At 37.2% G+C, this 26678-nt stretch overlaps 1 protein-coding gene and 1 long non-coding RNA gene across 4 annotated transcripts in view; both read right to left on the bottom strand.

Moving 5' to 3' along the window:
* The window catches only part of LOC139357608 (uncharacterized), a 51674-nt gene extending 25121 nt beyond the window's left edge, over window positions 1–26553 (bottom strand). The window contains exons 1-3 of one of the 2 annotated variants that reach the window (XR_011611128.1): window positions 20394–26553; window positions 17521–17736; window positions 9451–10110 (exon numbers count right to left, since the gene is read on the bottom strand). This is a non-coding gene — a long non-coding RNA (uncharacterized lncRNA). Of the gene's footprint in view, window positions 1–9450; window positions 10111–17520; window positions 17737–20393 lie in introns of those variants that run through there. The other variant, XR_011611120.1, reaches the window with a different exon arrangement.
* The window catches only part of LOC105484432 (uncharacterized), a 334675-nt gene that overhangs the window by 32370 nt on the left and 275627 nt on the right, over window positions 1–26678 (bottom strand). The window lies entirely within an intron of this gene.

Raw genomic sequence — 26678 nt, 5'->3', positions numbered from 1 at the left:
GGTGTATAAGAATGCTTGTGATTTTTGCACGTTGGTTTTTTATCCTGAGAATTTGCTGAAGTTGCTTATCAGCTTAAGAAGATTTTGGGCTGAGATGATAGGGTTTTCTAAACATATAATCATGCCATCTGCAAACAGAGATAATTTTACTTCCTCTCTTCATATTTGAATACCCTTTATTTCTTTCTCTTGACTGATTGACCTGGCCAGAACCTCCAATACTATGTTGAATAGGAATAGTGAGAGAGGGCATCCTTGTCTTGTGCCAGTTTTCAAAAGGAATACTTCCAGCTTTTGCCCATTCAGTATGATATTAGCTGTGCGTTTGTCATAAATAGCTGTTATTATTTTGAGATATGTTCCATCAATACCTAGTTTATTGAGAGTTTTTAGTATGAAGGGGTGTTGAATTTTATCAAACACCTTTTCTGCATCTGTTGAGGTAATCATGTTGCTTTTGTCATTGGTTCTGTGTATGTGATGGATTACATTTATTGATTTGTGTATGTTGAAGCAGCCTTGCATCCCAGGGATGAAGCTGACTTGATTGTGGTGGATAAGCTTTTTGATGTGCTGCTGGATTTGGTTTGCCAGTATTTTATTGAGGGTTTTTGCATCGATGTTCATCAGGGATATTGGCCTGAAATTTTCTTTTTTTTGTATTGTCTCTGGCAGATGTAGGTATCAGGATGATGCTGGCCTCGTAAAATAAGTTAGGGAAGAGTCCCTCTTTTTCTATTGTTTGGAATAGTTTCAGAAGGAATGGTACCAACTCCTCTTTGTACCTCTGGTAGAATGAGGCTGTGAATCTGTCTGGTCCTGGGGTTCTTTTGGTTGGTAGGCCATTAATTACTGCCTCAATTTTATAACTTGTTATTGGTCTATTCAGGGATTCAGCTTCTTCCTGCTTTAGTCTTGGGAAGGTGTATGTGTCCAGGAATTTATCCATTTTTTCTAGATTTTATAGTTTATTTGCATAGAGGTGTTCATAGTATTCTGTGATGGTAGTTTGTATTTCTGTGGGATCAGTGATGATCTCCCCTGTATCATTTTTTATTGTGTCTATTTGATTCTTCTCTCTTTTTTTCTTTATTAGTCTGGCTGGCAGTCTATGTATTTTGTTAATCTTTTCAAAACACCAGCTCCTGGATTCATTAATTTTTTGAAGGGGTTTTCATGTCTCAATCTTCTTCAGTTCTGCTCTGATCTTAGTTATTTCTTGTATTCTGCTAGCTTTTGAATTTGTTTGCTCTTGCCTCACTAGTTCTTTTAATTGTGATGTTAGGGTGATGATTTTAGATTTTTCTTGCTTTCTCCTGAGGGTATTTACTGCTATAAATTTCCCTCTAATCAGTGCTTTAGCTGTGTCCCAGAGATTCTGGTACGTTTTGTCTTTGAAAGGAAGTCATTGGTTATTTCACAACAACATTGTGTCATTGATTTGAAAGCAGTTATTTATTTCTGCCTTAATTTTGTTATTTACCCAGTAGTCATTCAGGAGCAGGTTGTTGAGTTGTCATGTAGTTGTGTGGTTTTGAGTGAGTTTATTAATCCTGAGTTCTAATTTGATTGCACTGTGGTCTGAGAGACTGTTTGTTATGATTTCCATTCTTTTGCATTTGCTGAGGAGTGTTTTACTTCCAATTATGTGGTCAATTTTAGAATAAGTGCAATGTGGTGCTGAGAAGAATGTATATTCTGTTGATTTCTGGTGGAGAGTTCTGTAGATGTCAATTAGGTCCACTTGGTCCAGAGCTGAGTTCAAGTCCTGAATATCCTTGTTAATTTTCTCTCTCATTTATCTGTCTAATATTGACAGTGGAGTGTTAGTGTCCCACTGTTATTATGTGGGAGTCTAAGTCTCTTTGTAGGCCTCTAAGGACTTGCTTTATGAATCTGTGTGATCCTGTATTGGGTGCATATATATTTAGGATAGTTAGCTCTTCTTGTTGCATTGATCCATTTACCATTATGTGATGCCCATCTTTGTCTTTTTTGATCTTTGTTGGTTTAAAGTCTGTTTTATCAGAGACTAGAACTGCAACCCTGTTTTTTTTTTTCCGCTTTCTCTTTGGTTGGTAAATATTCCTCCATCCCTTTATTTTGATTCTATGTGTGTCTTTGCACGTGAGCTGGGTCTCTTGAATATAGCACACGAATGGGTCTTGACACTTTATCCAATTTGCCAGTCTGTGTCTTTTAACTGGGGCATTTAGCCCATTTACATTTAAGGTTAATTTTGTTATGTGTGAATTTGATCCTGTCATTATGATGCTAGCTGGTTATTTTGCCCATTAGTTGATGCAGTTTCTTCATAGTGTCAATGGTCTTTACATTTTGACATGTTTTTGCAATGGCTGGGACCTTTGCATGTTTAGTGCTTCCTTCAGGATCTCTCGTAGGGCAGGCCTGGTGGTGACAAAATCTCTCAGCATTTGCTTGTCTATAAAGGATTTTATTTCTTCTTAACTTATGAAGCTTAGTTTGGCTGGATATGAAATTCTGGGTTGAAAATGCTTTACTTTAAGAATGTTGAATATTAGCTCCCCCTCTCTTCTGGCTTGCAGGATTTCTGCAGAGACATCTGCTGTTAGTCTGATGAGCTTCCCTTTGTGGATAACCCTACCTTTTTTTTCTGGCTGCAGTTAACATTTTTTCCTTCATTTCAACCTTGGTGAATCTGATGATTACATGTCTTGGGGTTGCTCTTCTTGAGGAGTATCTTTGTGGTGTTCTCTGTATTTTCTGAATTTGAATGTTGGCCTGCCTTGCCAGGTTGGGGAAGTTCTTCTGGATAATATCCTGAAGAGTGTTTGCCAACTCAATTGCATTCTCCCTGTCACTTTCAGGTATACCAGTGAAATGTAGATTTGGTCTTTTGCCATAGTCCCATATTTCTTGGAGGCTTTCTTCATTCCTTTTTATTCTTTTTACTCGAATCTTGTCTTCTCACTTTATTTCATTAAGTTGATCTTTGATCTCTGATATCCTTTCTCTTGCTTGATCGATTCAGCTACTGATACTTTTGTATGCTTCACAAAGTTCTCGTGCTGTGTTTTTCAGCTCCCTCAGGTCATTTATGTTCTTCTCTAAACTGGTTATTCTAGTTAGCAATTCATCTAACCTTTTTTCAAGGTTCGTAGCTTCCTTGCATTGGTTTAGAACATGCTCCTGCAGCTCATAGGAGTTTGTTATTACCCAACTTCTGAAGCCTACTTCTGTCAATTCATTGAATTAATTCTCCATCCAGTTTTGTTCCCTTGCTGGCGAGGAGTTGTGACCTTTTGGAGAAGAGGCTGTCTGGATTTTGGAATTTTCAGCTGTTTTGCACTGGTTTTTCCTAATCTTCATGGATTTATCTACCTTTGGTCTCTGATGTTGGTGACCTTCAGATAGGATTTCTGTGTGGAAGTCCTTTTTGTTGCTGTTGATGTTATTCCTTTCTCTTTGTTAGTTTTCCTTCTAACAGGCCCCTCTTCTGCAGGTCTGCTAAAGTTTGCTGAAGGTCCACTCCAGACCCTGTTTGCCTGGATATCACCAGCATAGGCTGCAGAACAGCAAAGATTGCTGCCTGTTCTTCCTTCTGGAAGTTTTGCTCCAGAGGGGCACCAAATGGCAGAGTTTTTCAAAGTGAGGCTCATGGATGTTGTATTAGATTCACCAAAGATGCTTGAAAAAAAAAGTTAATCCATCAGTCTCATTTACAGTCACTTGAATAAACATTTCTAGGAGTGAGGCCTAGCAATAAAATTTCTAACCAGCTCTGATCCATGGGTAATTCATATTCACACTACAGCTTAAGAGCCACTGCTTTATGAATGCAACATTGAATCTCATCTGAACATTTTTCAACGATTTAAAAAGAGTAAAAGCCTCTAAACAAATAAACGAAACAATACAAAAAAGCAACAAAATCTCACAGTTGGTGCTGCCCATGAAATTTCCCATAACCCATCTCTCATCACAAGAGCAAATAGCTTTCTATCCTCTATGCATGTCTAAATAATGGTCATGCCCTTTAATTTTCATAACCTAATGGTAACATTGCCACTTGAACATTGGTATTCTAAGTTATCTGAGTCTTGTACAATCAGCATCACCTTATTTACCTGTATAATAACTCCTAATATATATCTCCAGCCCAAGTTGGTCTCATTTACTTTAGACTTATAGATCCAAATGTCTACGCAACAATTTCACATGGAGGTATAATGGACACCTCAAATTCAACATGTCCAAAATGGATCTCTCAATGTTTTCCCACATCACCTTTTCTTAAAGTTCTCCTCATTTCACTTGTGTTGCTTAGGCCAAAAATCTCTGAGTCATGGAGTCATTCTTGACTTTTGTCTTTCACTTATCTAATTTTAGGAAATTATATTGTCTTTACCTATAAGGAGAATATGATCTCTTTTCTGCTGTAACTCTTCTCCGTGCCACCAAAACTATTTCAACAGCTTCATAACTTGTTACTCTGGTTTTATGTTGGTAGTTAGGCAAACTTGTTTGCAAGTCTCAGCTTTGTCATTTACCATTTATTTGGATCTTGGACCATTTACTTGCCCTTTCTGAAACTCAGTTTATTTGGTTATTTTTTTTACTGTTATTTACCCAGTGCCTGACACATAAATGGGAATTTAATAAGTATTTATTGAATCAAGGAATACATTTAAAATATTTTAAAAATACCAACTAATATATGTAAAGTTTCAGATACAAGGTAGACATGAAATAAGTGGTGGCTGCCATTGTTTTTATTTTTATTAAATATTTGAACATATGTTTACATTTTTGAACTTTATCATATCCCAAGTTAAAAGATATTTACTTAACATCTATCTGTTATTCTCTCTCTCCTCTCCAAGAAGAGCTAAGTCTAAAGATACAAGCATTTTGCTTATTCAGTACTGTATGACAAACACCTATAATAGTACCTGGAATATCGAAGACATTCAACAAATATTGAAATAAATGAAAAAAATAACAGGATACTGGGTCTTGGCTAGAGTTACCAGTAAGACATTATATATATATGATGTGTATATATATATAAAATGTGTATATATGTGTGTATGTGTATATATATACACACATAAAATATATGCGTATATATTTATATATATATTTACATAACAAAACCATACAAAAAATAAACATAACCAAAAGTTGGTTATTTGAAAAGATAATTTAGATTGATAGACCACTAACTAAATGCATAAAGGAAAAAAGAGAAAAGATCAAAATAAACACAATAGGAAATTAACAAGGTGACATTACCACTGACCCCACAGAGACGCCAAAACCTCAGAGACCATTATGAACATGTCTAAGCATACAAACTGGAAAACCTAGAAGAAATGAATAAGTTCTTGGAAACACACAACCTCTCAAGATTCAACCAGGAAGAAATTGAGACCCGGAACAGACAAATAATGAGCTCCAAAATGGAATTAGAAACAAATAAGCAAATAAACAAAAAAACCTACCAAATAGAAAGAGCCCTGGACTAGACAGATTCACAGACAAATAGACAAATTCTACCAGACATATAAAGAAGAGCTGGTACTAATCCTACCAAAATTATTCTAAAAAATTGAGGACAGACTTTTTCCTAACACATTCTATGAAGCTGGCATCATCCTAATACCAAAACCTGGCAGAGCACAACAACAACAACAACGACGACAATATAATTTCAGGCCAATATCCCTGAAAATCACAGATGCAAAAATTCTTGACTAGCAAACTGAATCCTGCAGCACATCAAAAAGCTAATGCACCCTGATCAAGCAGGCTTTATTCCTGGGATGCAAGATTGGTTCAACATATGTGAATCAACAAATGTGATTTACCATATAAACAGAATTGAAAATAAAAACCTCAAGCTCATCTCAATAGACACAGGAAAGACTTTCAACAAAATTCAATATCCCTTCATGTTTAAAATAATCAAATGAGGCATCAAAGGTACATACCTCAAAATAATATGAGCCATCTATGATAAACCCACAGCCAACATCATACTGAATTGGCAAAAGCTGAAAGCATTCCTGTTTTAGTCCTTTTTCACACTGCTATGAATAAATGTCCAAGACTGGGTAATTTATAAAGGAAAGAGGTTTAATTGACTCACAGTTCCACATGGCTGGGGAGGCCTCAGGAAACTTACAATCATAGCAGAAGGCAAAGGAGAAGCAGGCACTTTATTTATAGGGCAGCAGGATGGAGTGAGAGCAAGCAGGGGAAATGTCAGATGCTTATAAAACCATCAGATCTTATGAGAATTCACTCACTATCATGAGAACAGCATGTGGGAGGCTGCCCCCATGATCCAATTACCGCCACCTGGTCCTGCCCTTGACACATAGATTATGGGGATTACAATTCGAGATGGGATTTAAGTGAGAACACAGAGCCAAACCGTATCAATTCCCCTTGGGAAATGGAACAAGACGAGGAGGCTCACTCTCACCACTCCTGTTCAACTTAGTACTGGAAATCCTACTCTGAGCAATTGGGCGAGAGAAAGACATAAAATGTATCCAAATTGGAAGAAAGATATCAAACTATCTCTGTTTACATGTAATATGATTCTGTATCTGAAAAGCCCCATAGTCTCTGCCTAAAAGCTTCTAAATCTGATAAACAACTTCAACAAAGTTTCGGGATACAAAATCAATGTATAAAAATCAGTAGCATTTCTAAACACCAACAATGTTCAAGGTGAGAGCTAAATCAAGAATGCAATCTCATTCATAGTAGCCAAAAAAAAGAATAAAATACCTAGGAATGCAACTAACCAGGGAAGTGAAAGATCTCTATAATGAGAATTACAAAATACTGCTGAAAGAAATCAGAAAAACACAAACAAATGAAAACACATTCCATGATCACGGATAGGAAGAATCAATATTGTTAAAATGGCCATACTTCCCAAAGCATGTTATAGATTCAATGCTATTCCTAACAAATTACCAATAACATTTTTCATAGAACTAGGAAAAAATTATTCTAAAATTTATTTAAAACTGAAAAAGAGACCAAATAGTCAAGACAACTCTAAGCCAAAAGAACAAAGCTGGAGATATCACTTTACTCAACTTCAAACTATGCTACATGGCTACAGTAACTAAAACAACATAATATTGGTACAAAAACAGACACACAGACCAATGGAATGCATAAGTTAACCTAGAAATAAAGCTGTACACCTACAACCATCTGATTTTTGACAAAACCAACAAAAACAAGCAATGGGGAAGTGACTCCCTATTCAATAAATGGTGCTGGGATAACTGGCCAGCCATATGCAGAAGAATAGAACTGGACCCTTACCTTTCACCATCTACAAAAATCAACTCAACATGAATTGAAGACTTAAATGTACAACCTAAAATTAAAAAAATTATACCATTTTTAATTGGTATATAATTAGGATATACCATTCTGGACATTGGCCCTGGCAAAGAATTCCTGAGGAAGACTCCAAAAGCAATTGCAAAAAAACAATTTGACAATTTGGACCTAATTAAATGAAAGAGTTTCTGTATAGGGAAAGAAATGATCAACAGTGTAAACAGATAATCTACAGAACAGGAGAAAATATTTGCAAACTATGCATCTGACAAAGGCCTAATATACGAGGAACTTGGACAAATCAAAGAACCCATTTAAAAAATGGTCAAAGGATATAAACAGACACTTCTCAAAAGAACACATACACACAGCCAAAAGGTATATGAAAAATTGCTCAATATCACTAATCATTAGGGAAGTGCAATTCAAAACCACAATGAGATATCATCTCACTCCAGTCAGAATGGGTACTATTAAAAAGTCAAAAGAAAAAAAAGAAAGGAAAAGGTGGTGGCGAGGTTGTGGAGAAAAAGGAACACTTATACACTGTTGGTGAAAAGATAAATTAGTTCAGCCACACATCCATAGAATACTAGACAACCATAAAAAAGAACAAGATCATATTCTTTGCAGCAACATGGATGCATCTGGAGGTCATTATCCTTAGCTAACTAATACAGGAACAGAAAATCAAGTACTATATGCTCTCACTTACAAGTGAAATTAAACATTGAGTACAATGGACACAAAGAAGGGAGTAATACACACTGGGGCCTACCTGAGGGTGTGGGGCAAGAGGAAGGTGAGGATCAAAAAACTATCTATTGGGTATTATGTTGACTACCTGGATGACAAAATTATCTGTACAGCAAACCCCTGTGACAGGCAATTTATCCATGTAACAAACCTACACATGTACTCCATGAATCTAAATTAAAAGTTGGTGGTATGGTTTGGATCTGTGTTCCCACCAAATCTCATGGAGGTGAGGCCTCGTGGGAGGTGATTGGATCATGGAGGGGGATTTTTCATGAATTGTTTAGCACCATCCTCTTGGAGCTATTTTTGTGATAGTGAATGAGATCTTGAGACGTCTGGTTGTTTGAAAGTGTGGGGCACCTCCCCTACTTCTTGCTTGTTGCTCTAGCCATGTGATGTGCCTGTTTCTCCTTCACCATGATTGTAAGTTTCCTGAGGCCTTCCTAGAAGCCGAGCAGATGCCAGCATTATGCTTCCTGTACAGCCAGCAGAACTGTGAGACAGTTAAACCTCCTTCCTTTATAAATTACCCAGTCTCAGATATTTCTTTATAGCAATGTGAAAACAGCCTAATAGAGTTGGAAATAAAAAAAGAATGTGTGACATAGAATTATCAGAATTTAATGATTATGATAGAAATGACAGAAACTATTGGGATTTCTGCTAAGCTTGTAATGATTTCCTTATTGGATTTGCTTATCTATAAAGCTGGAACTCAGCAGTCTCATTTTCACCATGTGAGCCTACTCTTAGTTAGAGGTGATTTTTCCAGGATTAACTATTCTGAGATGGTCTCTCAGCTGGAGAAGATAAACATTTGGGAGCTATGGGGAAGCCCATCTTCTCCCTGTAAATTGAGCGAGATGCAGTTAAAGCCAGTCTGGGTAGGACATAAAGATAAAAGTGATATGCAGAGAAGACATGTATTCGTGGAAAGTAGCCCATGGTTTGGTTGGATAGTCAGGGACTTGAAAGAAATGTGGTTGGAAATTTGGTGACAAAGAAACTGGGGGAAGGGTATGTGGATAGACCTCTCTAAATGGGCAATGAATCATTTCTGTCCCTTGTGAATGCTCATCAAAGGGTGACATCCACAGAGGAGGAATTTAATAATCAGGTGGATAGGATGACCTTTTCTGTAGATACCAGTCAATCTCTTTCTTCAGCCACCCTTGTGATCACCCAATGGGTTGGAAACAAAGTGGCTGTGGTGGCAGGGATGGAGGCTGTGCATGGACTCAGCAACATGGACTTCCACTCACTAAGGCTGATTTGGCTACAGCCACAACTGAATGCCCAATATGCCAGCAGCAGAGACCAACACTGAACCCTTGATACAGTACTATTCCCCTTGGATGATCAGCTAGTTACCTGGTAGCAGGTTGATTACATTGGACTGCTTCTTCATGGAGGGGACAGCATTTTTTTCTTACTGGAAGAGACATGTACTCTGGATATGGATTTGCCTTCCCCGCATGAAACTTCTGCCAAAAACACTGTTCATGGATTAGCAGAATGCCTTGTCCAGGTCATGGTATCCACAGAGCATGGTTTCTGATTAAAAAAACTCACTTCACAGACAATAAAATGTGGCAATGGGCCCATGTTCATAGAATTCACTGGTCTTACTATGTTCCCCTCCATCTTGAATGACTGTTTGAAGACTCAGTTACAGTGCCAACTAGATGGCAATATCTTGCAGGGTTGGAGCAAGGTTCTTCAGAAAGCTGCATATGCTGTGAATCAGGTTTCATGGGCCCAAGAATCAAAGGGTGGAAATGGAAATCGTGTCACTCACCATTACCCCTAGTAGTCCCACAGCAAAATTAAAGCCTAAAAGTCTTAGTTCCAGAGGGGAAAATGCTCCCACAGAGAGACACAATTATGATTCCATTAAAAAAGAACTTACAACTCCCACCTGGTCACTTTGGTTTTCTCATGCCTCTGAGTCAATAGGCCAGGAAGTGAGTTACAGTGTTGGGTGAGGTGGTTGATCTGGATTATGAAGAAAAAAATGAATTACTACTTCACAATAGAAGTAGAAGTATAGAACAGAAGTAGAAGAGCCGGGCGCGGTGGCTCAAGCCTGTAATCCCAGCACTTTGAGAGGCCGAGGCGGACAGATCACAAGGTCAAGAGATTGAGACCATCCTGGCTAACACGGTGAAACACTGTCTCTACTAAAAATACAAAAAATTAGCCAGGCATGGTGGCAGGCACTGGTAGTCCCAGCTACTCGGGAGGCTGAGGCAGGAGAATGGCGTGAACTCGGGAGGCGGAGCTTGCAGTGAGCCTAGATCATGCCACCCTACTCCAGCCTGGGTGACAAAGCAAGACTGTCTCAAAAAATAAATAAATAAATAAATAAAAATAATTTAAAAAACACAATGGAGGTAAGAAAGAGTATATCTGGAACACATAAAGGCCCTCAGGGCATCTCTTAGTATTATAATGTCTTATGATTAAGGTCAAAACTACAAGTCAATGGAGGCAAGACTACAGAATGGCCCAGACCCTTTAGCAATGAACATTTAGGTCACTCCTTCAGGTAAAGAACCATGACCAGTTGAACGTCTTGCTGAAGGCAAAAGGAATGTAGAACAGGTAATGGGAAAGGGTAGTTAGAAATGCCAGCTATGACCATGTGACTAGTTACAGAACTGAGGACTGCAATTCCTGTGACTGTCATGAGTATTTTTTCTCATGAGTATTTTTTCTTCATTTTGTTATGAATACCTTTGTGTATTTGTGTGTGTGTGCACGTGTGTGTGTATGAAAACAAATATCTGTTTTCTTTCCTCTTTTTTTCAAAGTATGTAACATAAGAGGTATTGACTTTAGATCATAGTATTTAAATATTGTTAATTGTACATCATACTATTTTAGTCATGAGCTATCAGGAGAAGAGTAAACATTACTTGAGGATTTGACCTCCTCTTCTGGGGAAGGGATTAGTGCATTTTTGGTTGTACATACGATAACTGTATCATGTTAGGTGGAATTATGACCTTGTTATTGCCTTTATTTAGAAATTAAATATGGTACAAGGGTATGACCATGGATGCCAAGTTGACAAGGGATGAATTTGTTATGGCTAATTTTGAGTCAACTAGACTGGGCAAAAGGATGCCCAGGTAGCTGGTAAAATATTTCTGAGTGTGTCTTTGAGGGTGTTTCTGGAAGATATTAGTACTCGAATGAATAGACTGGATAAAGATCTGCCCTTACCAATGAAGGTGGGCATCATGCAATCACTTGAAGGCCTGAATAGAACAAAAAGGAGTAGGAAGGATTAATTTGCTCTCTCTCTTCTTGAGTTAGGACATCCATCTTCTCTTGCCCTCAGATATCAGAGCTCCTGGTTCTTGTCTTTGGATTCCAGGACTTACACAAGCACCCACTACCCCAACCCCAGTTCTCACTCCCTTTGCCTTGGACTAGGAGTTATACCATCAGCTCCCCGGTTCTTAGGTCTTTGGACTTGGACTGAATTATACCACTGGCTTTTCTGGTTCTCCATATTAGGACTTCTTAGCCTTCATAATTTTGTAAGACAATTTCTACCCTCTTATCTCTCTCTCTCTCTCTCTCTCTCTACTATCTATCTGATTTTATCAATCTCTATCTTCTATCATATATCCATCTTCTATATCTATCTATCTCTATATCTATCTATCTATCTATCTATCTATCTATCTATCTATCTATCTATCTGTCTATCTCCTACTGGTTCTATTTATCTGGATAGTCTTGACTAATACATACAGGAAGAAACTCCATTGAACTGTTTCTGACGCATAAGGCCCACGTACATTTTTGTCTTTGGATTATGCAAGAATTATTGTACCTTTATGACAATTTTTTTTCCACTTAGTTAGCTTAAGTTGGTTTCTATTAATTGTAATCAAAATCTTAACCAATGTAATGATTGATTGAAACTGAGGGATAAAGAAGGGGAAGAACCTTCTTAGACATATTGAGGAAGATGGTGATGTTTTATGGTGGGGAATATGCAAAGAGGAATTGGAGAAAGTTTAGTGTGAATGAGATAATGTGTTTAGGTTTATAAAGTTATAGCTTCAGATGTTTGTAGAATATCCAAGTGGGCTTTACTAGTATGCAGCTGGAACTCAGGAGGAGTTGCATGAGATGGGATGAATATTGAAAAGTCAACAGCCTTCTGAGTGAAGTCACTGTCAAGGATAAAATCTCTATAGAGAGTGGGTAGAGTGAAAATGGGGCCAGTGACTGAGACCTGGGGATCACCAACATTTGAAGACAGGCAAAGGAAGGAAATCCTGTAAAGGAGCAACTAGGGACAAATGACATTAACTGGAAGAGAATAAGTCCACAGAAACAGGCAGTGAGAGATTAACAATAAAGGAGTGGTCATCAATGTTAGAGACTCCAAGAAGTCAAACACTATGAGGATTGAACATTGCTAACTGGATTTTGCTGGTAGATAGTTTTTGACAACATAAACAATATCATTTTCTGTGACATAATGGGGGCATAATCCAGATATCAAAGATTAAAGAACAAATGGGAAGTATAATTATTAGATAAGGAGAAATGGAAAGTGAGACAACAAAATTACACTACTCTTTGTAGAAACTTGGTTGTGGAAAAAAAAAAAAAAGAAATTGTAGAGTGGTTGAGAGCAGGTAACCTCAGGGGTAAGGGAGAAAAAAGACATATGCCTGGAAAGCCAGGTCTTAATGTTTGGTCAGGGCACCCCCTTCCCAGCAGAGTGCTGGAGACACACAGTGTGATCCATGTCCTTGTGCAGCAAAATGAGCTGAACAAATCTAATTACTCGGGAATTTGATCTAGAACTTAGGAGGAAAAAGTAACATTTTTCAGTAAAGAAATGAAATGATGCCATGGAACTGTTGATAGGCTGGAAAAATAAAGCAGATGTGAGGGGAAAGGAAGGGCTGTCATATGAACAGGAGAGAGAGAGAGGAAGAGACCATGTAGTTTTTTGAAAGAAAAAGTTGAAAACAGTCAATGCTTGGGGTTGCTTTAGTTTCTGACATAATTTCAGTTCCTGTTTCAGGCCTTGTAAATCCTTTTTCCTTGATTTAGTATAAATGGGTCATTTTTCTTTCAATAAAATGATCTACTTAAACAATTATTTTTAATTTTCTAACTTGTCTTTTTAAGATATCTAAATTAATCTGTCATTTTCTAGGCTATATCATCTCTGGGGAGGCAATTATGTGCTGTGGTTAGGAGAATGGGCTTAGATTTAGACAGGCTTGTTTAAATCTTGACTCTGCTATTTATATTTTGTGTGAGCTTTAGCAATTTGTGTGCCTTCTCTGGGGATAGGTGTTCTTATGTGTCAACAGAGGATAATTAGTTCTACTGTACAGAGTAGTTTAAGGATTAAAGTAAAATAGTGCATAGAAAAAACTCGGTTCAGTGTCTGGCACATAGAAAGAGCTCAATAGGGCCAGGTGCAGTGGCTCATGCCAGTAATCCCAGCACTTTGGGAGGTCGAGGCGGGCGGATCACCAGGTCAGGGGATTGAGACCATCCTGGCTAACACGGTGAAACACTGTCTCTACTAAAAATACAAAAAAACAAAATCAGCCGGGCGTGGTGGCAGGAGCCTGTAGTCCCAGCTACTCTGGACGCTGAGGCAGGAGAATGGCGTGAACCTGGGAGGTGGAGCTTGCAGTGAGCCGAGATTGTGCCACTGCACTCCAGCCTGGGTGACAGAGTGAGACTCTGCCTTAAAAAAAAAAAAAAAAAAAAAAAAAAAAAAAAAAAAAGAGCTCAATAGATGCCAATTTTAAAAATATTTTTATCAGTTTACAACCAGCTAATTTAGGTAGCTTTTTCTCTGTTTATCTTAATTTTGTTTCTTTTTTAGCTTCAATGAGTTTCTTCCAGTAACCAAGTACATAATTAGTTTCTTCACGCTGTATGAATTTGCATCTTGTATGTTTGCATGGTGCTTGAAAAGATAAATGTTGAAAAGCTTGAATCTCTATGACTTGTTCTATTAATAGTTGCCTTTTCTTATATTGTCTCTAGAAATACAGAATTGGAGGTTATATTTTATTTAAACTACAAAAATAACGGTAAAACATTTGGATGTATTTTATATAAAGAAAATATGGAATTGTTCATTCATTCATGAAATTTTTTTACTCCACATATATTTGTTAAGGTTTTTCTATGTAAAAAGCACCGATAGTGACTAAAGATGATGTGAAGATTTCTAAGATATTGTGACTTCCTCAAGAAGCTACATCTGCTAGGATAGACTGATTCAAATCAGAACTATGGAGTTAAAAATATTTTAAATAAAGAAAATTAATGCCTAATCTTTGATTTACAAATGGGGAAGCTGAGACACAGTGAGGTTAAGGGAATGCAGGAATTGGAATCTGGATTGCTCACATCCTTGCCCTACTCTTTTTCCACTAGCTCATCCAATACTGTAAAGAAAGAAGCAAGTGCTATGATAAGCAGAGGACAACAGTAAAGAAATATAACAAACTCTAGCCAAATGGGAGAAAGAGAAGGCATTTTAGTCTTTGTGTGATAAAAGAGTAGCAGGTGAGGATGCAATATGAGTAAGAATACAGAAGAGTGGCACACAGTGTATGTAGTCCCATGGCCTGGTGAAGATGACATGTGGCGATATGAGATGGGAACCAACACTGGGCAACAGGAGGCCAAATCCCAAGCTGCTAGAAGGCTACCCCAAGGTATCTCTGCTTTCCTATTTAGGAATTTTTAGTTATTTTAGAAGTTTATGGCTTGATCGTACCTGTTTCAAAGAAAGTAACTCTGGTGGTGTGATGAAAGATGAGTAGGAGAGACAGAGCAAGACTACCTAACAGGCTATGGAGATAGGCTAGGGGGAGCATGGTCTGCAGAGCAGAAGCAATGGAGAGGAGGAGAGCTCTGCCAGAGGAACAGGAGTACGAAAACATGGATCTCAAGCAACAGGTATGGTTCTGAGAATGATGGTCTCAATCATAACTAAAACAATTGCTTCAACATTGTAGCTTTTTAAAAACGACAAATGGATAGAATTATTTTCACTAAAATAATCAAATGCATTTTGAAGTTTTGATGCTTTTAATAACATAAAAAGATGTTTTTTAAAAATCATTCAATGAGGAGAAGAAACCAGCCTTCAAAACCAGTTCATATCTTCCTCCTTGGTACCTTTTTGCCTTCCACAATCACTTCAGCAGAATTGACAGCTCTCCTTTGTACTACTACGGTACTGGACATATATTGTCATTATACTAAGTATTTGTGTAAATATCTATTTCTTCTGACTGACATACTCTAATCTTCTTGAGAATAGGAACATACTTTTATTTTGTTTCTCTGGTGACTAGCTTAGTTCCTTATCTGTGTATGTTATCACAGCCTTCTATGTACACAGTTCTCCATCTTTTTTATAAGGATAGCAAAATTGTTTGATAAAATCCGTATGTGCTAGGTGTACGAAATCTCTTTCATGTGTCAGCAAACACAGATGCCTAAACAGGAAGTGTGTAGGGTCCTAAAAGAACATGTTATTAGTGAACCCACTCTGGTCCCAAAATACCACCACTTCCTTTTCTGTGTTAAGAATCTTTTAAACATTCTATTTTGGAATATTTTTATTACTGAGACCAAACACTTTGATCTCTAGTGTTTAGAGTAGTGAAGAACTCATATTTACTGAGGGCTTACGGTGTGCCACGTGCTTTCCTAAGCACTGTCTATGCAATCCTCATGACAACTTCTTGAAAAATATGCTATTATTATCCCATTTTATAGATGAAGAAGCTGAAGAACAGGGATGTTCAATAACTTGATTAAAATCGCAAACCAGTAAGGAATAAGGCCAGAAGTTTTTCTTAGCAGTCTAAGTCCAGGGCTTATTCTCTCAACCAATCCACAACATTTTCTTTCATTGTATTCTACAATGTAAAGTTGAAAAGATAAATAACATAGATCAGTTTTTAGTTTTCTGGAAATTTTCTAATTCTGTACTGTCTCCAAAATTTGCCAAGAAATATAAAATAATTCACCAAGATAAATAGAGCTAAACCTATTCAAAAATCACAGGAAGTCTAGTATATTCATATCTTTTATCTGAATTGCCCTTTCTAGTTTGCACAGCATTTCATTGACTCAGATGTTTCAGTCTTTCTGTGAATCTTCCTCTAGATCCCCAGGCAGATGTGGGTATTTTAAAAGTTTTATTCCCCCTGGGTTTTGTACTCACCTCTGTTACTATAATTATTTCAGTATATTTCTTATATATTTTATAATTATTTGCATGTCTATCTTGTTTATTATTATTATTATTATTTTTTGAGATGAAGTCTTCCTCTTGTCCCACAGGCTGGAGTGCAATGGCACGATCTCTGCTCACTGCAACCTCCGCCTCCTGGGTTCGAGCCATTCTCCTGCCTCAGCCTCCCAAGTACCTGGGATTACAGGCGCCTGCCACCACGCCCTGCTAATTTTTAGTAGAGACGGAGTTTCACCACATTGGCCAGGCTGGTCTCAAACTCCTGACCTCCGATCTGCCCGCCTCGACCTCCCAAAGTGCTGGGATTACAGTGTGAGCCACTGCGCCCGGCCGCATGTTTATCTTCTTATTGGACTACCAACCTCTTGAAAGAAGAGATTATATCTTCTCATCATAATAAAGGTACCAAGTAAATATTGCCGATAGAAATGGAAGAAAAGCAAAGGGGGTCTTGAGAAACTCAGGTTTCTCTGACATAAAAGTTAACATGACATTATTGTTTCCAAGAAATCAAGCTCTTATTTTTTCTTGTTAATCTTCTTTAAACAGACAAGCAGAAACAATGACACAAAGAAAGCAGTCTTTTTATTCGCTTCAGACTCCCTCCTCTCACCACTGCCACACTTTAGTTCATTCTGGGCTACAGCCTTTCTGGTTCTATTCTAGGAGATTTCTGTCGCTGTTTTAAAATTGTCTTCATTAGGTGCTCCGTCTCTCATCTTTTTTTTTTTTTTTTTTTTTTTTTTGAGACAGTCTCGCTCTGTCGCCCAGGCTGGAGTGCAGTGGCCAGATCTCAGCTCACTGCAAGCTCCGCCTCCCGGGTTTACGCCATTCTCCTGCCTCAGCCTCCCGAGTAGCTGGGACCACAGGCGCCCGCCACCCCGCCCGGCTAGTTTTTTTGTATTTTTTTTTTTTAGTAGAGACGGGGTTTCACCACGTTAGCCAGGATAGTCTGGATCTCCTGACCTCGTGATCCGCCCATCTCGGCCTCCCAAAGTGCTGGGATTACAGGCTTGAGCCACCGCGCCTGGCCCTCATCTTTTATTTCTATGCTTTTGGGTCTGAGCCCATCAGAAAAACTATTTGCAGTGCCACATTTCTCCTCCTATATACCCTTCTTTACTTACTCATTGGATGATACACTGTTGCCATGTCAGGAACTTCTTTTTGATGGTTTCTCATTTCTCTCAAGCTACTGGCTGTCTTTCTCCCAACTGTGGTTGATTGAATTCTATCTGTTTGGTTTGTAAAATTTTTCTTCTCCAAAATATAGGGATTTTGACCAGTGATTTTCTTTATTGGTAATTTGCATGATACTTCCATGTGCATTTTCATCTCTATAACTTTAGAACATGAAGAAGCTGAAGTTAGGGAATTTAGAAAAGTACTCAAGGTGAGACATCTTCCAAGTAGCAGGAAGTTGCTTAAAACCATATCTGTCTGGTGCTAAAGCACATGCATTTTATCCATTACATAGTGTATACTTATCAATTCTATGTAAGACGCAGCAGGCCTCAAGACCCACTTTGCCCAAGGCAAACCTTAGTACCAGCTTACTCAAGGCCAATCAGGAAGTATTTAGCAGAACTGTAATGAGAAGCAAAGTTTCTGATTGCTAAGGCAGTGCTTTTTCTACATCTTAACATCTTCCATTACTAGGTCTGAGTGGAGAGCGTAAACACTGACTTGGTATTTTATATAGTATTTTGAAGGATCAGAAGAGCTTTGAGTGTGGAGGGATATAGCATCATTAGATCCAAATATTATGTTGGGAAAAACACTGGCATCTCTTTATTTCCTGTCTTCATTCACATGAAGTAGAAATAATTGGTACATTCCATCAAAGCCTGTGCTGATGCAATACTAAAGCTTTAGGCAGATGGCACTCTCAATAGTTCCTTTTCCAGAGTCATTGTTAATGCACCCTTCCTCTTAATTTTCCACTTCTGCTTTCATAATAAAAATAGAGAGAGGTCTATAAAAAACATGAGAGTAAGGGAAAATTAGTTCAGGAATGTTCTCTGGAACTTTAAAAATAGAGGTAAGATATACTAGGGAATACATTTTAGTCTGCTGACTCCCTTTAGTTATATTTGTTTTATTGTACAATCCCATTCTTCAGCTCTCTACCCCTTTAAGGACAATCATTCAGCCTTTGCTGATAGCCAGTTCTCCTAACGTCTATCCACTACTTCATTCAGAGTAACTCTAACTCCTTTCTCATCTAATGGGCCTTACAATGTTTGAAAAGTATTAACATGAGCAACTAAGTCTTCTCTCCCTACGTTGAACATCTCAGTGGTTCTATGTATAGATGAAAGAATGGAGATCTAAGAGCCAATTACCTAGCTCTGCCACTTACTAACCACGTTGCCTGGTCAAGACACTTAATGTCTCTCACTTTTCACATTGCCACTTATAAAAATGGATGTAGTAACACTTATCTCAGAAGATAGTTATGGGATCAAAATTAATATCAGAGAGTGTGTCAAACACTTGCATACTGTACATTGCTATATAAATGTGATCACAGCTGCCTTGCCCCGGCTGACAGTCCAGTTGTTACACTCAAACTGGAATAAAATGCTTCAGAATGGAGTAGATCTATAAAGGATATAGGGAGGTCATTTGTTTCATCAACAAAAACAATATTCTTTAGTATGCCTAAAGTTGAATTAGATGTTGTTAGTAGCTATGCTAGTTCATTTTAATATTGTAATCAACTGAAACACCCAGATTTTCTGAGGTCATTTCTATTTTGTTGACATACAATCATGATATTTATCTTACATGTGGGAATTTATCTTTGTACCAGTTAAATTTTGCACTATTGGTCTTGGCTGAATGCTTGCATATTTTGATAGTATTTAGAATACTGAGTGAGTCTTGTTGAATACGTTTTGCTTTCCAGCTTTGCAACATCTGGAAATAGATCTGTTTTCTTTCCAATATCCTTTGCCTATGGCCTGTATAAGACATAGTTATGTCCTCACTTATCCATTGTAGAACTGGAAGACTATGCACCTGTAGATACAGGAGGTCCTGAAATACTTTAGGGTGGGATCCATAATCTCTTGAAGGGTCTAAGAAAAGCTCCATTGGTGATATTTCTTTTCTTGAGTTGGTAGTATGAGGAAGAAGAATTAAGTGACTTACTTTCCATGCCAATACTTGTGAGAGGTCTCTACTTTTGGGGGGAACATTGATACTACCTTAGAGTAAGATTATGGACTGAGAACTTAAAATTTTGCTTGTCACAGTGATGAAAGGAAAAATCTTGACTTGTCTACTTTCAAGTTGTGAAGACCTTTCCACACCCATTTATTGCATATGAGCACTTCCACTTTTCACAGGAATGGAGAAGAGTATATTTATTTGCCAGAGTTTATTTTCCATGTTGTCCATATGTGTTGCTATAACAGAACACCACATGTAGGGTAATTGAAAAAGAACACAAACGTATTTCTCATAATCTGGGGTCTAGGAAGTCCAAGATCAAGACTCTGATATCTGCTGTGACCCTTCTTGCTGCACCCTCACATTGCAGAAGGCAGAAGGGCAAGAGAGAGCAATTTCACTCCTAAAAGCAAAATCCTCAGGACTTATACACTTTCTCATAAGGCCCCACTTCCCAACATTGTTGCCTTGGGAATTAAGTTTCCAATATATTAACTTTTGGAGGCACATTTAGACCACAGCATTCTGCCCCTGGCTCCCCAAATTGATATCCTTCTCAAGTGTCATGCCATCCCAATAGCCCCCAAAGTCTTAACTTATTTCAGTATCAAATTTCCCTTCAGCTATGAGTGTGTGAAATCACACAAGTTATGTTTCCTAAATATAGTGGAAGAATAGGAATATAATAGACATTCTCCTTCCAAGAGGTAGAAATAAGCTAGAAGAAAGGGGTAACTTATCTGAGGTAAGTCCAAAACCCAACAGGATAAGCAGCACTAAATCTTAAGGACTGAGAATAGTCTTCTTTGACTTTGTGTCTCACCTCTTGGACACGCTGGTGTGGGGATTGGGTCCCCAAGATCTCAGGCCACTGTGTCTTCATGGGTTTGATGAACACAGCTTTGTGTTCATTGCTCTAAAGTTCTGACATCCATAAAGTCCTAGGACATAGACATAATTCAGTCAAGTTTTTTGCCACTTTATAACAAAGATGACCTTTTCCCTAGTTTCCAATAAGATATTCCTGATTTTGTTCTCAGACTTTATGAGAATAACTTTTACTGTCCAACATTGTTCATGACCAGTTAGGCAAGCTCTGAGAAGATTCAGACTTTCCCTACAACTCTTTTCTTCTGAGCCCTCACCAGAACTGCTGTTAATGCTGCTCCACTTACAATACAGGCTCTTTCCAGTATTTATTTCAAAACTGTTCTAGCCTTTACCCATTACTCAGTTCCAAAGCTGTTTCCATGTTTGTAGGTATTCGTTGTGGCAAATAATTACTGTCTTAATTCATTTATGCTCCTGGTACCAATTTGTGTCTTAGTCCATTTGTGCTGCTGTGACAGAATATTACAGACTGGGTACCTTATAAAGAACAGAAATTTATTTCTCACAGTCTTGGGATCTGGAAAGTCCAAGATTAAGATGCTGGCATCTGTTGTGGGTCTTCTTGCTACATCCTCACTGGCAAAAGAGAGTACACTCATCACTGTAAGTCTTTTTTTCTTTCTTTCTTTCTTTTTAAAAAATAGAGATGGGGTCTAGCTGTGTTGACCAGGCTGGTCTTGAACTCCTGGTCTCAAGTGATCCTACTGCCTTGGCCTCCCAAAGTGCTGGGATTAGAGATGTGAGCCATTGTGCCTAGTCTTGTAAGCCCTTTTTATAGTGGTATTGATCCATGCATGAGAGCAGAACCCTCATGAACTATGCATCTCCAAAAGGCCCCACCTCTCAACACTGTTGTACTGAGAATTGAGTTTCTAACACATGAATTTTGGAACACACATTCAGACCGTAGCAGTTGTCTTTTTATATCCCAAGAATATGTAACTTAACAATTCACTTATATACTTTTCATCTTCTGGAACACTGACTAACTTTAGGAAGTTTCAGCCATATCTTTCCAACTTTGGGACTATAAAATCTAACTTTAGATAGAGTATAGAACAGTGACTTGATTAGAAATTCTCTATGGCAAGCAGCAAAGATCATGTTTTAGAACTTCAGTTTCTCATCTGAAAAAGAGAATTACAATGCTTATAAGTTTGATATGTTGATAAGTAGCCTAGATTTGTTTTGTTCCTATAAAAGTGTCTGTCATAGAAGTAACTGTAACTCTAGATATTGTCCTGTGATTGATAAACTTGGGAACTAAAAGTCTAATCATGGCTCCAACATGAAAACGTCCCACTAGGGAAAAACCAAGTGATAAAAGGATAAAGCTTTTCAGGAATGTTATTATAGATTAATCAGTCAGGGAGGAGACACTGAATAGGATTAACTTTGGTACTTGGACTTTAAAAATATTCATATAGATCTTTCTCTGAGGCTTTGTGCTCAACTCAGCATTTAGTTCTAACATTTCCTATGCATCCCACTTTCTTAGTCTTTGATGACTTTGCGACAATTTAAATTTCTGCCTTTATAGTCCATTCTTCTGTGTCTTCAAACATGTTTAGATTTTTTCGATCTTGAAAAATTTTTATTTGACCCTGCTACCAACTCCAGCAATAGGTGAGGTAGGCTTTTCAAACCACAGTCTACACCCCTTTGCTTATACTTCCTTATCTTTCAGTTATTCATGGGTTTGTATTCAACCTTTACCACCAAAATGGAAATTTTAAGGTCATCCATGATGTCTCAAATGACGTATTCTCAGTTTTCTTATTTTTTGGCTTCTTTGAAGGATTAATTTGGTTGACTCTTAAAGTCTTAAAACTTTCCCTGGCCCGTGACCTTCAAACTATTTTACTGTTTTAGTTTTTCATGCTGCTCTAGTTGCCTTTCTGGTGGGCTTAACATAAATTCCAAGCTATTCACAATGGTTTACAAGCTCCTTTATAGTTTTGGTCATTTGTCTAACTCTCTAGACTCATGTCTTGCCATCTTCTACCTTGTACTTTACACTCCTCGTGCTAACGTTCTTTGGTTTCTTGATAATTGCTGTTTGTCCTTATTCATCTCTGGTCCTTGGGACATGCTACTCCTTCTCCTAGGATACCCATCCCACTTTCTCTTCATTTGGCTAACTCTACTTATTCCTTGTCTCAGCTGAAATGTGAGTTCCCCAAGGAGATATTCCCCAACCTTTAAAGTAGGGCTGTATACTCTTTGAACACAGATGTCTATATCAAAACATTTATATTTTTAACTGGAAGCTACCTCCATTAAGCTATAGGCTTTAAGAAGAATGTTTTTGTGGCTGTATCTTTCTATAATGTGGCACATATAATTATTTACAAATGGTTGTTGAATAAATGGATAAATGAATGAGTGATCATCCACTCTCAGTCATCTCTATTGATTTCTCTTCTTCCTCTGTTCTTTCATGCGTGAAAATTGGGGTAATTGTATCTCTCATATTTATTGCATGGCATTGTTGTGAAGATTGAATGAGGTAATGTACACAAAATGATTTATTTCTAAATTCATGCATTTAAGTATGCATAAAAACAGACATGAAACAAGATCACTTGATATAATTATTTTCCCTCGCTAGCAAGACTTAGTCTCTTCTGTATGGTAAATGATGCTTTCGGAAATATCCATATGGTAATTCTCAGGCATTTCTGAGATTGGACAAATTTGTGTTAATCCTGATTAAACAAAGATACAAGAGGATTTGAGCGAGGGTTATAAAAATCACTGACATCCTTGTGAGGGATCTCAGGAAAATTTGAGATTTGCTTTTTGCTTTTTTTTTTTTTTTTTTTTTTTGTGGAGGGGAACAGAGTCTCACTCTGTTACCCAGGTTGGATTGCAGTAGGGCAATCACGGCTCACTGCAGCCTCAACTTCCCAGACTTAAGTGATCCTCCCACCTCAGCCTCCCAAAAAGCTAGGATTATGAGCATGAGACACTGCACCAGGCCAATTTTTGCAATCTTAACTCAGGACATAGGAAATTATCTGTAAACTAATAATTTCTACCCAAAGTTATTCTATCTTGAAAGTAAATCCATATTAAACAATGCCTTTCCTCATACTATAGTAGGTTCCCCCCCCCACCAATTTTCCTTGTTTTTGATTCCAGAGAGTTGTCTAAGTTCTTTATTTATTAGTTTGTCATGGAACCACAAAAGGATAGATTTGAGAAGTTACAAAAACAGGGTTTTTATGTCCTTGTATTTACCTATTTTTTTGGGGGGGGGAAATCTTGGAGTGCTTTTAGATAATCTCTGATGGTAGAGAGGAAATGAATATTATTTTTTAGAATTATATTTGGGAAAATCCAAATCCAAGAAGAAATAATTTGCCTATAGCTCTGTGTGACACCAGAGTCACAGAACTATGAATAGAAATAAGATAATTTTTGATACAAACTTCTAAAAGCTAATCACGAAGCTGTTTTCACAAATTATGTTGATCACAAAACATTCTGAAGTACTACTACCAATTCAAATTACTTATACTGGGCTTCGGTCTGATTGGATAATATTAATGAAACGAATAAACTAGGTGAGGCCCTGGAAATTTGCTTATTGTACAGTATTTGAGCTTATACTAATGTTTTACTAAAAGGGAAGCAGCCAGCAAAGAGGAAACAATACAAAATGATGTCATGTAATCATGGAACATATTCTGGTTTAGTAATATTCATTTGAACTCATGCAAGTCAGAAGCCCTGGGCCATACTCACTGCTTCCTGGTCCAGCTCTACAGCAGAGCAGAACCCACATATGGCTATGCTAGAGTGAATAGTGTTTACCTTTGTTAGGCTCTAAGGCAGGATAAAAGTACTCAAAGTGGAATCTCAGTATTTGGAACAGGGAGTGAACATGCCAAGAACTCCAGTTTGCTAACATATCTTCTGGAGCTAAAGAATAAGAATAACTATTACTTACTGAACACTTAGTGTACCAGGAGCTGTTCTAAGTACTTTATGTGAAACAATTTATTTAATCCTAACAGATCTATGCCAAATAAGACAACTGAAATGTAGAGAAGATAAAGAACTTGCTCAAGTTTGTGCAAGAAATGAACAGCAATATCAGGCTACAAATGCAGGTAGTTTGACTTCAAGACTGAACTCTTTATCATTTTGCTGTGTTAGCTCACTTGTCAATGCCCATTGTAAGCCTCATTTAAGGCATGCAATCCTTACAAGATATTGTGTTAATGGGAGGAGATTTACTGTCTAGATTGAGAGTAACTATTATGAAGCATACTGATAGTTGACATAAAAATGACAAATGAAAGCGTCATTTAATCAAATATTAATTGAACACCACATAACTGACCTCAGGCAAGAACTGAGGAAGCTGTAAAAAAATGGAAACTTGGACCTGCTGACCAAGGCACCAGGCCAGCCTTCCTGAGGACTCTAGTAGCAAATTTACCCAAGGACCACTAGAAAGCCATCCTAGAATCTCTGGTTAGACTGACTGATGAAGAGCTTCCCCTGCCAAAGTGAGTTTGTAAAGGCTGAAATAAGTGACTATTTCTTTAATTGTGCGGACGTCAATACATGGCCAAAAGGATCACAAACAATCAGGGAAACATGACACTATCCAAGGAACAAAATAAAGTGCCAGTAAATGACATGAAGGAAATGATGATTTACCAACTATCTGATAAAAAATTCAAAATCATCATCTTAAAAAAGCTCAGTGAGCTACAAGAGAATAGAGATAGATAACTAAACAAAACTGGAAATAGTACATGAAAAAATGAGTTCAACAAAGAGACAGTAACCATAAAAACAATGAAACATAAATCATGAAGCAAAAGAACATAATTACTGAGATAAAAAATTCCACAGAAATCTTCAACGGCAGACTTGATAAAGTCTAAGAAAGAATCAACAAGACTGAAGGTAGATCATTTGAATGACCAGTAAGAGGAACAAACAGCAAAGAAACAGAAAGAAGAAGAAAGATTACTTTAAAAAATGACAGAAAACTCCCCAAATCTTTAGAGGAAAAGGAACACCCAGATCCATAAATCCCAATGCATCCCAAAATAAATTAAATGTAAACATATTTTTACTGAGACAAATTATAATCTCTCAAAAGTAATAGCCAAAGATAATTTTCAAAGCAGCAAGAGAAAAGCAACTAGTCACATACAAGTTAACACCAAAAGGAAATTTGTGGATTCCCCAGTAGAAAGCTTGCAGGCCTAGGGAGAGTGGAATGAAATAGTCAAAGTACTGAAAAAAAAAAAATCCCATCATCCGAGAGTACTATTCTAGGCAAGGCTTTTAGAAATGAAAGAGAGGTAAAGACTTTCCCAGAGAACAAAAGCTATGGGAGTTCATTACCACTAGACATGCCTTATGAGAAATGCTAAGAAAATTCTTCAAACTGAAAGAAAAGGATGGTATTTTGTAACATAAAACATATGAGAAAGTATAAAATTTATGGATCGAAGTAAGTATACAACCAAATTCAGATTATTCTCATACTGCAGTGGTGGTGTAAATAGGTATAAGTGTGTAAATCACTTATATCATTAGTATAAAGATTAAAAGACAAAGCTATTAAAATTAATGATAGCTGTAATAATTTGTTAAGGAATAAACAATATAACACGACATAAATTGTAACATCAAAACATAAAATGTTTGTGTAGGAAAGTAAAATTTTAGAGTTTTTAAAATGTGATTGAAGTAAAGTTGCTATGAGCTTAAATGAGACTGTTAACAACCACAAGATATTTTATTTAAGCCTCATAATCATAAGGCAAAAACATAATGGATACACAATAGTAAAATAGTCAAAGCATACCACTAGAGAAAAATAATCTAATAACAAAGGAGGACAGCAAGAGAGGAAAAAAACAACAAAGGAGCTACAAAAAAAGAATAAAACAATGAACAAAATGGCAATAGTAAGGACCCACTTATCAATAATTACCTTGAATGTAAATGTATTAAATTTTCTAATAAAAAACCAGAGTGGCTGAACAGATTAAAAGAGAAAAAACAGCAACAAGAAAAATTATATGCTGCCTACAAGAGACTCACTTCATGTTTAAAAACATATATAGGCTAAAAGTGAAAAGATAGAAATAGATATTCCAGGCAAATGGAAAATTTAAAAAGCAAGGGTAGAAATACTTACATAAAATAGATTTTAAGTCAAAAATTATAAAAAGAGACAAGG

This window comes from Macaca nemestrina, chromosome 1 (assembly GCF_043159975.1).
Source record: "Macaca nemestrina isolate mMacNem1 chromosome 1, mMacNem.hap1, whole genome shotgun sequence".
NCBI lineage: Eukaryota > Metazoa > Chordata > Mammalia > Primates > Cercopithecidae > Macaca > Macaca nemestrina.
This window is presented reverse-complemented; position numbering and strand designations above follow the sequence as displayed.